Here is a 14,398-nt window from a genome sequence, read left to right as displayed (position 1 = left end):
CGTGCACGCACAATAATTCCTTTTGTTTTCTCTTCGTGAAATGATTCTAATTGTTTCTGAGCTGCATCTAACAGGGTTGCATTGTTGTCGCTAGGGTTGGTTTCAGCAGCTTCTTTCGCTACATTAAGTTTATTTTGGAGTTTTGTTTCTGTTTCATTTCTTTGCTTTGATCTTCTTTTAGAGTGACGGATAGCGTGGGCTCTTATGTTATATTTGATCCAATCCCACACACATCGATCATCAGAAAGTTCTTCCCGTCCTTCCGTAATCCACATTGGGATCATTTCAGTAACACTGTTGACATATTCTTCATCATCTAACAAAGAGCAATTCATCTTCCAGTAATTTGGTCCTCTACACTCGTTATATGGTTCTCCGCAAAATTCTAGATAGATCGCGTCGTGATCGGTTCTTATAGCTGGAATTATATCCGTCAGTTGTACAGAATCATTTAAGTTGTTCGAGATTAGCCAATAATCCAGGCGACAAAAAATTCGAGGAGATTTTTTACTCCATGTGAAACTTTTAACGTCTGGGTTTTTAATTCTCCAAATATCTACTAAATCAAGTTGACTTTGCAAGCAAACGATGCGAGATGTGACAGATTTTCGTTGAATAAGAGTACCACCTTTCTTGTCAATAGTAGGATTAAGTGGACAATTAAAATCGCCTCCGATTACGATGTTGTTTTCGGAATCCAGATCCTCGTTTTGCAGCGTTATAACTAATTTGTTTAAGAAAGTTACAATTTCTTTATCTTTATTTGGTGCGTATATGTTTACTAGAACATATAACTTACCATTGATTTCAGTTTTCAAAATAATGTAACGTCCCAAGGGATCTAGGATTTTTTTTTGTATGGTGTAGTCAACATCTTTCTTAATTAGAATTGCAACGCCGCGAGAATTAGAGCTGCCATGGCAAGTTATAAGCTCCGCACCCCATTCATTTCTCCACTGATTTTCCGCTTCTTTCGTGGAGTGAGTTTCTTGCAAAAAAAGAAATGTTTGCGCGTTTCCGGCACCAATTAAAAATAGCCCTCCTTTTTTTAAAAATGCTTATTCCCTTTACATTAAGCGATAATAGTTTTAGCACCTCGGTCATCTTTTGAGATCACAATTGTCGCTAATGTGACTGCAGAAGAAAGATTGAAACAAAGGAAAAAGTGATGATGAAGTATTTGAAATGACAACTGTAAATGCAAAACCAAAGTCGAAAATAAACAAGTATAACGTAGTTAACAAAAATAAATATGGTACAAAGCAAGTTACTTCGCGAATGCAAGGTGATCTAAAGACTAAATAGAACGGTTTCCACTGAACAGAAATGAGTACAATTAATAATACATAGTACAATACGAAAAATATAAGTTGAACTACATAAAGTAAAAACACAAATACATCAATTGTCCATCCGACAATGCTGTTACCATACCATTGTTTGCGAGAAATAAATTTGATTTTAAATAACACCGCCCTTGTACAAACGCCGCCCTCGAATAAACGCCGCACCCGAATCACGAAAAATTTAATAGACGCCGCGACGTTTAATTGAGTAAATACGGTAGGACATTTTCTGGAACACCCAAGTTCGTGTAGTTAGAGATGCTCACTTTCTCATGTTAGTTACAAATGTACGCTGACTACACTTGATCATACGATCGGACTCCATTATGTAAAGGTCAGGGCTAGTCGTCGGAAAATTTGAATTATACCCTAAACGAGACAAATCTCGGTGTGGCTCGAGCCTTATTTGACTCCTAAAAGATACTACTTGAAATGGAATAGGCTTGATTACCAGCCGCTGTTCAGGAAAGGAGCCCGCGCTAGTAGACCGGACTCGAGAGACAAGCGGAAATCGAGCCTGAAAACGGAAATAAGAGCGTTTCTTTTATTACTATTTCTTCGAATGCACCGTAAAATATCTTTAAACAGCTAATAATAGTGACGTTTCAACACCCTAAGTGCGAGCAGAATCCTTGATTTATACCCATAAGCGAGACGACGAGCATCTCTGATCTTTTCATATGGGACACGCCACCAGGGGCGTTTGCTCTGTGTATATTTAGTGTTATTCTCTCTTCAAACGCAGGCTTAAATCTACCTTATAGTTCGTGTTTACTAACATGGAACTGGTGTGAGCCCACTCCCGTTCTCAGAGCTCTTGCTCGACCTTCTTACAATGAGTAGCACTGGAAACGACACTGGTGGAATCCAGGCTTTATCGTTGGGTCTTTTGGCGGGAACGGCTTAGTAGCGTTTGGATTGACTGTATCACTTTAACTGAAGGTTAGCATCCCCAACATGGCAATACATGAATACAAAGCTCATAAATTTATCAAGAACCTCAGAGCTATAAATTACATCAACGGCGGTCAATAAATAAATAAATAAATAAGTAATAAAAAAAAATAACAATAAAAACTTTCGGCAGAGGTGACAGGACTTAGACGCCACTTAAACTAAATAGACGATTACAAATTTTGGTTTTTGTTTTTTTTTGTTCTTCTGTCTTCAAAAACGTTCCCTATGTCGAATGTTTTGGTACTACTGAAGATATGTGCAGGTTGATTAATCGAGAGTTAAATTAAAAACCGGGCACGTATCCTGCGACGTTGATTGCAAAGACCTTTTCAGCCCATTTACAACATCGTGTAACTGTAGCAGTTTGTCGTGGAGAATCAAACGTTCTTTTGTGAATAAAATGAGCTATTTTGTTCAAGTTAAAATCAACTTGGTTAGTTTATTTGCACGCAAGAAAACGAGTACATTTAGGATATTTAGTGATCTTCACCTAATCGACTACTTTAATTTCTCCGTTCTCCCAAATCCCGGGAGAAAAGTTTATAACAATTAAATATCAGAGTTCCAAGTAGACATTTAACACATATTTGATTTGCAAACTACCTATAGCACTTCTCCATTTTATGGCTCGTACGTTTTCCAGGATACATCGAAATGTCTTAAGCTGGTTAACCAAGTCGTGTTCCACAAATTTCCCACTTCCTGCCCCCCAATCACTATTTAAATATGATCAGTTCTATATTGGCATAAACTCAGACTGTTTATCAAATAAAAAATACCACAAAGCTAAAACTTCGGCCACCACCCTAAGTGCCTCGCTTTAGAGAAAAAATAAAAATTATCCGGCTGTGTATAAATTCGTCTTTGTTGGCAATAACGAATGCGTTTATGAGGGGGAAACACACTTTTGTCGAAAACAGGAGGGTGAGAATATGGCACGTGAAACACACAAAAACAAATGAAAATTTACAGTCAAGTATTTACTCTTACGAGTTTGTGACCCTTAAAAAACACAGCGTCGACATTACTTGTACTATTAATTTTTAATGTATACTGAAAATATTTTACCGCCTATAACTGAATTAACTGACGGAGACGGGCTACCGTCACTCAGTAGTCTTATTATGTTGACCCCTGCAAGATTTTCAGGAAACCCACATAGCACCTCTGAGAATAAAAATAACCATGTCCTTGCCAGAAAAACACGATATTTATCATCCTCGGCACTTCGTGGTTAATGTTCTTGTTGAACGATGACAGATCAATAATATAACGGTTTCGCTTTACAGTTATGTATTGGGATATCCCGTATACAGGAACACGAAGCTGCTGCTAAAAGGAAATCAAACGTTCAGTTTACAGGACAGTCGAGCTTGTTCAAACAACTGTTTGTTCTAGTAATTACAACCGATCATGGAGCGAAGTAAAAAAAATTTAAAGCTTTAAAGAACAAAGGTATAAAATACATGAATTAAAGCCATCAATTACAGGTTCAGGTTTTCAGGCACTTCTTAGCTTTCCTTTTCTTTACGTTTAATTCTTGTTCGCTGTTGATTTAGTGCGATGGTGCCGGAATATAATAAGCGGTTAACAAGCTGACGCGTGGCATTAATTGCATTGTGTTCGTTTAAAATTTACCGCTCGTAATTGAATTAAAAAGAGAAAAGTGGAAGGAAGGGGGGCGTGGGGGGAAGGCTTTCCCCCCACCTCACCCTCAATCAACCTCCGCCAGGGGTTTACAGTATGTAGTAAACGAAGAAGTCTCAGTGTTTTTTCAGAATGACCCTTACAAGATTCTCCCCCCTCGCTCGCTGATCAACAAATCAAGTAATTTTACATTCATGTCGGGAGATATTCTTAGCACTCAGAGAAAGGTTAAAATTACTTCCAAACGATAACAGATCAATTGATAACGGTTTCGCTTTACAGTTATGCCTTGGTGTATCCCGTATACAGGAACACTAAACCGCTGCTAAAAGGAAATCAAACGTTCAGTTTACACGACAGTCAAGCTTGTTCAGACTACTGTTTGTTAATTAGAACCGATCATGGAACCAAGCAAGAAAACTTCCTCCAAATGTGGCGACGTTCTCCACAAAGGTTCTTCGTTTCTGTCCTTTATTTCGTTGTTGTTGATTGTTGCGCTGTTTTTGAGAATGGAATCGATAAACAGGAAAGCAGAGATGAACGAACTGCGAATTTCCAAAGTGGAAATCCGTGTCGAGACCGACTCACTGCAGACAACAGACCACAAAAATAAAATGGAAACACCAGAGAGTAAGTACAAGATGACACTTTTTCATCGCTATATTCTACAAGATTCTAATATGGACTGAAATATTTATTATCAACAACATGGCGAGCGCGCTAGTCCTATCTAATTCCTATTGACCCATCATAAACGAAATCTCTATATACGCATGGCCCAGCGTATACAACATGACGAGTCTGTCGAGTTAACTGCAAGTTCCTTTTGTTTAAGTTTCGGCAATGTGGAGATTATTCTGAACAATCTAAACCCTAGTTCGTGCCTTTGACGTTTGCCAAGCCAAGATGTTTACTTAACTTTAGTATATTGACTTTTTTTGTCTACATTTTCAGTGAGTCTTTCTTACTTTTCTTGCCCACAGTTTCAATCATCATAATTATTTGAAAAAGCGAATTTGTCATTGACAAATTTAGAAACCAGGTTAAGCGTTTTCGGTTAACTGTTGCTTAACTGATTGTGGCGTGTTTGGATCCTAATGACCTCAGTTTGCTTTCCTTCACCGTGCATTGTGAGAACTTTGTAGTCAATCACAAATAAAACATGTTTTCGCGCTCAAGTTGTTGTCGTCACGTGTTAAAAGAATTGGTTCATGCTTTTGAGCTGTACGTATATCGAGTTATGGATGCACTTGGGAAGTTTGGGGAGCACTCTAGCAGCTAGCGTTGCTCTCCAAACTCCCCACGTGCATCCATGACTCGATATACGCACGCTCACGGACCAATTCTTTAACTGCACGTATGCATGTACATTTCACAGCTGGTATTGCTACATTTTGTCAGCGAGAACTGAGTCGGCGACACAAGTTGCCCAAGTTGACGTTTTCATATATTGCCATGGTTCACGGCTGCAAACACTAAATAAAGGTGCATGTCTTTATAATTATGCATGGACATTCATTTACAGAACGGCCGTCACTGCACTGTGAGATCAGATTAAAACTTCAAGCGTCTGGACTCCACAACTTCTTGCTTTTCTTCCATTTCTGTGGCTTGGGGATAGACTCGTAACTTCTTGCGCTTCTTGAGCTTAGATATTCAACTTCTTGTTTCCAAAATTTCTTGAGGGTAAACCGCAAAACACCGCATTTTCATTTCTTGCACTCGCTTGCGTGTTCTTATACATGTGGTGTAAGAACTCCTCGTCCATTTCGTGCGCATGCATTATTTTCGGGCTGTACTGTAGTTTAGTTAATTGCTGTTGTTGCCATGTAGAGAAACTTTTTTTTCTGCAATGAAAGAAGTAGTCTAAGTTATACGTGACTGAACATGAGTTACAAGAAGAGTGTTTATAACCTAAGTGATCGGGTAATACTGAAACCAAACATTCTGTACCGCTGATTAGTCGAAAATAGACGACGGTTTCTCACTTCTGTCTCCGTTATTTTATGCGGTGCTTTCTTAACATATACCGATGTCATTTATTTCAAGTCAGGATGTATTTAATATGTCAAAACATGCATTTTGTTTTGCTATAAGAAATGAGTTTTAAGATCAGCGCAATAATAGTGAGCTGGGCAGTCAGTAAGGGACTGTTCCAAGCTAGGACTTGAGTTAAGAACGTTTTGAGAATAACCAGCCTTGTTATTTTGTTGGCGGATTTAGTCTTCAACTTCAATGAAAACTTATATACTCTGACAGTTTCTACTATATTCCTTTTAGCACTATTTCGGAAAAGAAGAAGAAGGAGAAAAAAAAAAAAAAAAAAGAGAGGAAAAAAAAAAAAACTCTTTAATTTCAGCTGTGCCGACCCCTGCCATCTTTCATAGACAAGCTTGTATATCGACATACCGCAACCAAGGTATAGAATCCGCGACGACGGAGCTTCGAAATAGCCCTTTATGTGCTTTTTTTTTTTTTTTTTTTTCAAAGAAACATGTATATTCCCTATCCATTAAATTAGAAGACGTTTATACCTACCTAATGAACAGTCTCGGCTCTAAGAAATAGGAATATAATTGCCCTGAGTGTTTCAACTACATTGCTGTGCTGAAGGTTGTTGAAGGGAAGAAGGAGAGGTTATTTCTATTTAAAAGAGGACAGAAACGCTCTCTTAGTTTGTTATCACGACTCGTTTGGTTTCCCGCCCTGATAACAACTTATTTACTGAAAATTAACTCTCGTCTAGAAAATTGATCTGCCCTGTCTGAAGTAGAAATAAGTGGTGATAGCTTTGAGCTTAGACAGGAAGTTCTAATAAGCAATTAACAAACTTGGAATTTTTCATTTCTTGTAATCAGTTAACAACGTACATAAAATATTTATGAAAAGGGATACAAAGTAACGGTCGCATACGATGGAAATGTGGCCTGGCTCACGGAAAAATGGCAATTTATCGGCGGTTTCTGTATATTTGTTATTTCTCGTCGAATCGAGATGGATGCAGGAAGAAGTATGCGATAAAAAAACCCTGAAAACCGTATTCATGGTATTTAGAGTGTCCATGCTCCGTAATATGTAAGCTTAGGTGCAGAAAAATAGGAGAAGCAATGTTACACTCTAATGCTAACTTCACTAGGAAGGGGTACAACAAAGAAAGAAGCCGTGTTTAGAGTTACTGAGAGAATTTAAAATGCGTCTAACTCAACAAGATGGCTGCCTTAATGCGAAAACTATAGTCTGCGTAGCAAGCGTTTCCGTGGGGTTGGAGAGCAAAGAATGACCGACGAACGGGATTTTCGGTGTTCTACCCGCGCGAAAAATGGGACGAGAGCCAAAAAAAAGAAAGAGGCATTTAGTAATCCACAAAGTAACTATTACCAAATATGTTCTTGATCGTAGCGTATATATTTCTCCCGCTTAAATCACTTATTGCGTTCGAAGAACGCAAGTCTAATTTTGACCTGAGGTTTTCCAGGGTTGGTTGCCCTGTGCACGGTTATATGCAGAAAAACTCCACATTCCCGTAAGGACACCAAAATGGCCACCCCGCTCGAGTTTTACAGGGACATGTCACGGCCAGTAAACTGGTACTGTTTAATACTAAGACATATGATTACATGTGATAAAACATGTGGCGAACATGTGAGCATGTGAGCAGACCATGGATCTGAGTTGTGCTGGATCTTTCTTTGACATCTTTCCATTCAGTCGCCGTAGGCTTCGCTATTTTGTGCTCTCAGCGTTGGATTTAGGTGAATTTAAACGCCTCGACGGTGGCATTTATCGAAATCTCATGGAATTGTCCTTGTTTAATTTATTTGTGTTAAAACGAACACGACTTTGAAGCGCCTTGGGTTTCCGGATGTTAACCGTGGGAAAAGCTATATTTTGATTGCATTAGTTGATCATTTCCAGTTGCGACAGACACGTAGATAGCTCAGTCCTTATCCGGTTGAATATTGTTTGGAATCGGTGGAAAAGTACTTTGAAGGCAAGATCTATAAGAGTGAGCCTGAGCCAAGGAACGGCAAATGAATGAGTTGCCAGTAATCGGATACCCGTGTTTGCGCGAAGAACTCTGAGATCGTCAGGGGGCAAACATTGCTAGTCGCTAGAAGGAAATAAATGGCGAAAAGTTGTTTCGAGGTACAAGAAAACGATTTTTGAGAGAGATCAACCCTTTTTCACCGTCGTTTTTATCGCGAATGGATTTGGGAAATGTTGATATGTGGAATATGTAAGATTTTGTTTGAATAACCGTGAAATATGTGACAAAATCTACCGATAAACTCCGTTGCTTGCGTGAGGTTTATTGTGAAATTTACATCGCGTAATGGTCTAAAAATATTACAAAATTAATTAGGTATAAATCGAGAGGAAATACCCCAGTAAAGCCCTTTAAGTTGTGTACAGACTACATTTTGGCTTATTTGAAAGTTCAGTCATACGAATAATACTGGAAATAAGCCCGGTGGCGACCATTGTACTGTCTGGGGTTGATTTAATGCTGTCAATAATGACAAATGAGTCCGCGCGACTCATGCTGTGTGGCTACTGTGTTGCTCAAAGCCTTTGTTTTGTTTTTACAAGCACGTATTTCAGTGATTTTCCTTTTCTATAACAGATTAAGAGTGGCTCCTTGAATATATCTCTGAGTATTTGTATTTAAAGTGCCATTCGTGATTATGCTTTCCAAAGTTTGGTATTGACGTTTGAGTGAATTAATTACCCGACACAAAGGGTAGTAGTTCCTTCTGCAATTTTCGATTTCTGTTTTAGAGCTTCTTTTCTGTCTTTACATTTAACTTCTCGGAGGGTCTTTTCTACCATTTGCTCCGGGTAGCCTCTCGAGATCAGGCGTATATTGAAATTTTCAATATTCTCTTCAATGTAAGTTTCACAATAACCCTCACGCAAGCAAAAGGGAGTTTATCGGTAAATTTTATCGGGGCGGGGACAGGGGAATTGCTACAGCACAGCCAAACGGCTCCACTCCACTAGCTTCTACTTAAAATTCCTCCTCGTAACAGAGCATAAAGTACCCTTCAGTATCACTTGTGAAAATAACGAGAGGTCGAGAGACCGAAACTTAAAAGGGAACGGCAAATGCACTATTGTAACGAGCCGTTGGAGTCGTATAATTTTATAAAGATCTGTCAAATATTCATCTCAAAGATGTCAACAATCAGCGATTTAACCAATCATGTCCCTCGCTTCGTTCGGGCTCACGGGGAGCCTGTTCGCAGGCTAGGAGTTTGTTTACGCTGACGATAAACGAGCACACGATTGCAAATGTTTGCTTACATTTGTGCTCCCAGTTTAGATTAATGTATGTAAAATTGAATTTTACAAATTAGCTTTTACGCTCAAACATTACCAGTTAAGGTGAGAATATTTAGCACGAAATTTGAAGGCTGTAAATGTAAATATTTTCGTTTTATTAAACTTGTGAGTCCACGGAAACTTGCGCTGTCACGCATCGTGTCAACAAATAGTGGACTTTGACACTATGATAAATCTGTCTGTATGAAAACCTCGGTTGCCGATGAAAAACGTTGATTTTAGCAATAGACAGAGGTTAAAAGTCAGCTAGTGAAATCATTTATATATATTTAATTAAGCGACGGCGTCGAACGCACTCCCATAATCTTTGATTACTACTAGTTTACTTTCCGTCCTAAACCGACGTGCTTTGGGTTCATGTCTGCTCAGCGTATGCAAAGGATAATTTAAAAGCTATTTAACAGTTAGATTATGAACTCGATATTTCTATGAAGTGATCGGTTGATGAGGCTGAAGACCAATTCAACTATCACCTCACAGAAACCGAGAGCAAATAATCTAATTGCTTTAGTAGAATTCTTATTAAAATTTACTTCAAATAACGGTATCCAATTATTTCTTGACGTATTATTAAGCTTTGCGCCTGGAAAAGGTCGCTTGGATTGAATTGTAATTTAAAATTGAAGTTGAGTGAGCGCGCATCACTTTTTTCAATAATTGCAACTTTTTTAAACGTCAAGAAACCGTGAATGTCCTTCATTTTGACTTCTCAGGAATTTAATTATCCATTCGCATCAAAATGTTCCATCAAAACTTTGGAAAAACGAAAAAACCTCGCCATTTCCTAGACGACCTCCAGCCACTGCACAATAATGGCTGAATGTGTTCAACGCAGGATCAGCCAATCAAATTACAGCGTTTGCATTAGTATACTAGTAAAATTCTACTGAAAATATAACGCGCAAGTTCTTTCACTTTCAGGACATCGCCAAAGAAACAAAAGAAATGTGCCCCAAACACAAACTACACAAAAAATATCTTTACATCAAGTCCGCCAAGAAATAAAGGAGAAACTTAGTCAAGCATGTAGCAGCAAAGACATGATTTGCCAAGTGGGACCCCCGGGTCCCCCGGGTCCCCCAGGTCTCCCAGGGGACCGTGGTGCCCACGGATATCCCGGATACAAGGGAGAAAAAGGAGCCACTGGGATACCCGGCCCCCCGGGGACCTTTGGGATCTAAAGGAGTTCCGGGACCACGTGGAAGTCAAGGGCGCCAAGGACCCCAGGGAATTAAAGGCGACATGGGCGACGAGGGGCCTCGTGGAGTCCCTGGGACAAAAGGAGATGTTGGACCAATGGGCCGTCCGGGACAACAAGGCTCGATTGGCTTGAAAGGGAACAAGGGGAACAGGGGCTATACGGGCCTTCAGGGACCAAAAGGAGAATGCATTGTTGACCCAAAGATCAGTATATATCCAGTATCCTAGGAAGTCTTCATCAACACACTGGCAATATTTTACTGCTGTGTTGACGGTCAGACATCTAAACAGATAACGTGGAGTAAGCTTGGAGGTACCTTGCTCAAAGGTACCACTGTGAAAGATGGTGCACTGCATATCAACAATGTACAAAGGTCTCATGTTGGATCATACATGTGCACGGCACATACTGGTCGTGGAATTCTTAAGGCCATCAGCAGATTGCGACTAAAAGGTATATACAGTCCTTTACTTTTGCTCGATAAACTACTGTAAATTCGATGTTTCGTTGTTTGATGGTTTCTTTTTGGGTAAAGTTATTTCTCTAATTAATAACAGTTATGTGTTTTTTTTTTTTGGTTTACAATTTTCTCATTTTCTAATTGACATTATGCAGTTGTGTTTGTTTTCCCCCATCGACAAGAACTAAAGAAAACAAATTTCCATAACGGTAAATGTGTAACATTTAGTAGTTAATGATGTGTCTGATTTTCTAGAGCCACCGGTAATTACTAGCAGACCTCCCTCACATGTCGCTGTAGCTCAAGGATCAACTTTAAGTCTTTGTTGCAAGGCTTCAGGCTCTCCTCCACCCAAGGTACAGTGGTCACGTTCTGGACAGTCTTTCGATTCAACACTAAGTATACTGGCTTCTCAGCAAAACGGATGCCCTGAAATTAACCCGGTCAAGTACAACAGTGACGGAGATTACATCTGTGAAGCCAGAAACCGTTTTGGACTAGCAGAGAAGACAACTACAGTCACTTTAGCTACGAAAAGTTGAGTGTACTGCATTCTGTACCTTTAAAACCATTTTTAACAATATCCTTCTTTAACACTGAATCAAAAAACGCCCAACGGTTGCAATAATTAATTAAATGCCAAATATGTAACTGAAATAGAACTTCCTGAAAAAGGGCTTCAAATTTAAATTTGGAAAATGAGAACGCAATAATGATGGTAAAATTTTGAATCCACTTTTCAGCTGCCTTTTCGTGTCAAGAGGTTTTGACAATTGCAGGCCAGAAGTTACCTGATGGAGAATATCTACTAGGACATGAAAAAGTAAGCAAGTTAAAAAAAGTTATTGCCATGAAATTAATTTTCATAGATCGAAAAAATATTAACTATGCTCCATAATTTTAGTCTAGCGTATACACTTGATTGAAAAAAACTGTTTTTGGGTGAAAATTATAAACCATAGACGATACGACTTCATGGAATCATGGGAATACTGAAGAAACTTGTGCATAATTACAACTTGGTCTCAGTGCAGGCTTCCGCGTGTACTATCAGAAATTGTTTTAGTAGCCGACGCAACAGATTTTAAGTAGATTGAAGCAAAGGGAAAATCTTCAATACGCATACGCTATCTCACGAGAACTCGAATATGCAAATGCAGGTAGAATCATGAGTGTTCAAGATTGTTTCCCCGTGGCATTAAATGCATGATCACAGGTCAGCATCCCAAAGTTGTGTTTTAGAAAAACGTGGAAACTGCCCATACCTTCATGAAGGTAGCTAAGATGCGAAACAAAGGAACATTTACATTTACGGACAATGGGGCAATCCTGCAGTCTCATCAGTATCATAACCAAGATAGTAATAATCTCACACAGCCTGCATGTTGATCTCGTAAACCGCTTTAAAACTCTCTTTCCAACTGTAAAATGAACATTTATTAAGAAATAAACAAAAACTGATTGAAAAAATGACTGAATAATAATGCATGTACAAGGTGCGTATAAGAATATAAATTTGAAGTTAATTGGCAAATTTCCCTGAAAACCACTGGGTCATATCGTTCATCATTTATGCTTTTTTCTTGACAACGTTTTTACAATAAGGTGTGTACAGTTCCAGTAGGATTCATGGACACTACAGAGAGTTTTCAAGTAGTAACCTTAGAAAGTTTCTTTTGGTTCGCATGATGTTTTCATATATTTTCATCGGTTAATAGTTACCGTTCCCAAAAGTTTCCCGGTCAACTTTACACTGAATTTTAGGAGAGCCACCTACGTAACTTGGCGAAAACTCACTTATTCATTTAAATCTTCAACGAATTCTGTCGAAGGCAACGTTTGTTTCAGTCTTTATTAAATCCATTTTGAAATCACTGGTTATCGTTGCAATCTGATTGGCTCTCAGTGGTGCGATTTATTCACGAATCGCACTATTTTTTCGCCCTAAATCGCATCTTTTTCTCAGCCAATGAGAATGGAAGAGTAAAACAAAACACCCAATCAGATTTCAAGGTTAGTTTAAAGTAACCAATAAAATTTCAGAAAAATGAAAGGCAAAAAGCGGTTGTGTGGCTAATTTTGCAACTATTATTGCCAAAACTTTGTTGTTATTGTTGTTTTTTTCCCAAAACAATTGACGAGTTTAATTAATTACAGTTTCTGAATGACGATTATGAGTTCCTTCAGGCTAAAGACTTACTTTAATGGAAGTTTCCAACTTTCAATGTCCATTTTGACGAATATTTTGGTGATTTTTCTTCAACATCAGCTCAAGATCCGCACGATACCGAGTCCAGCAAAACATAAACAAACGAACACCACACAACAACAAATTCAGAGCCATCTCAAGAAGATAGATGTTTTCAGGTTTTCGGTAGTTTTAAACCAAGCAATACAAGAGCTCAACTCTGTCGCTGTGAATAAAAATACGCCCCGCTCCACAAAACAGTGAATGAACGAACTTCCGAAGCTGGCCGGTGACAGTCCTGCCATCTTGAAAATATCTTGAAACAAATGGCGCGGCAAGAACGTGACAAGGTCCTGAGTATTAAGTTCTATGTCGAGGTCACAAAAAGAAACGGAGATGATAACGAACTGGAATCCCTTAAAATCAAGCAGAGTGCCATTGAACGGTATTTTAAAGAGAACTACTATCCACTGGGCATCGTGCACTCGAAGGAGTTTCACAACTCAAAAGAAATCCATCGCAGAATTGCACTAGCTGCACCTTCAAATTCCTTCTCCAAAGACAACTAGAAGTCTCCGCCTCAACCACAGAAGAAAGGAAGGCCTTTCATCATTGATTCGGTGACGAGAATTGAACTTTTATGTATGAAGTAGGCTCTTTTCGTTCTGACTTCACTGCTTGTTTCTTTGCTATGCTTGAAAGAGTTTCGTCACATGACATCGTTTGCATACCAAATGAGACGTAACGACGTTTCCGGTTCCGCTATTTTTAACAAACTGGCTGATGGAACAATACACCAAAATCTAAAATTTAAGGCGATTAAATAAATTGTGCGATTTCAAAATGGATCTAATAAAGTAGTAATTGCACTTCACTCAGTTCAATTACCATTATTAACAGCGACTTTTTTTTTGCAAAGCCAGAAATTGTACGAGGACATATAAATAGGCCTACATATCTTTTGCGACTTGATTGCCTTCAATTTCTTGCAATGAATCCATAGCCTTTCAATTCGCGGAAGTCAAAGTGAGCTGAGAAGCTTGCTCGACAGAGAGGAAGATTGTAGTTATAGGAACTGATCGATGATTTTGCCGAATCGTTTATGCGGTTCTGATGTTCTTCCCCGATACTGATGTTTTCTAGTTGTTAAAAACTTTCGCAAACTCAGCTTACAATATCTGCATGTCTTTGTGCGCAACGTAGACAAGCCCGTGAGGAAAGAAAATAATATTATCTTCTCCAGGTATTGGGATCTA

Source organism: Orbicella faveolata, unplaced genomic scaffold (genome assembly GCF_042242905.1).
Source record: "Orbicella faveolata isolate gen_17 unplaced genomic scaffold, um_ofav_v1 contig_34, whole genome shotgun sequence".
Lineage (NCBI taxonomy): Eukaryota > Metazoa > Cnidaria > Anthozoa > Scleractinia > Merulinidae > Orbicella > Orbicella faveolata.
This window is presented reverse-complemented; position numbering follows the sequence as displayed.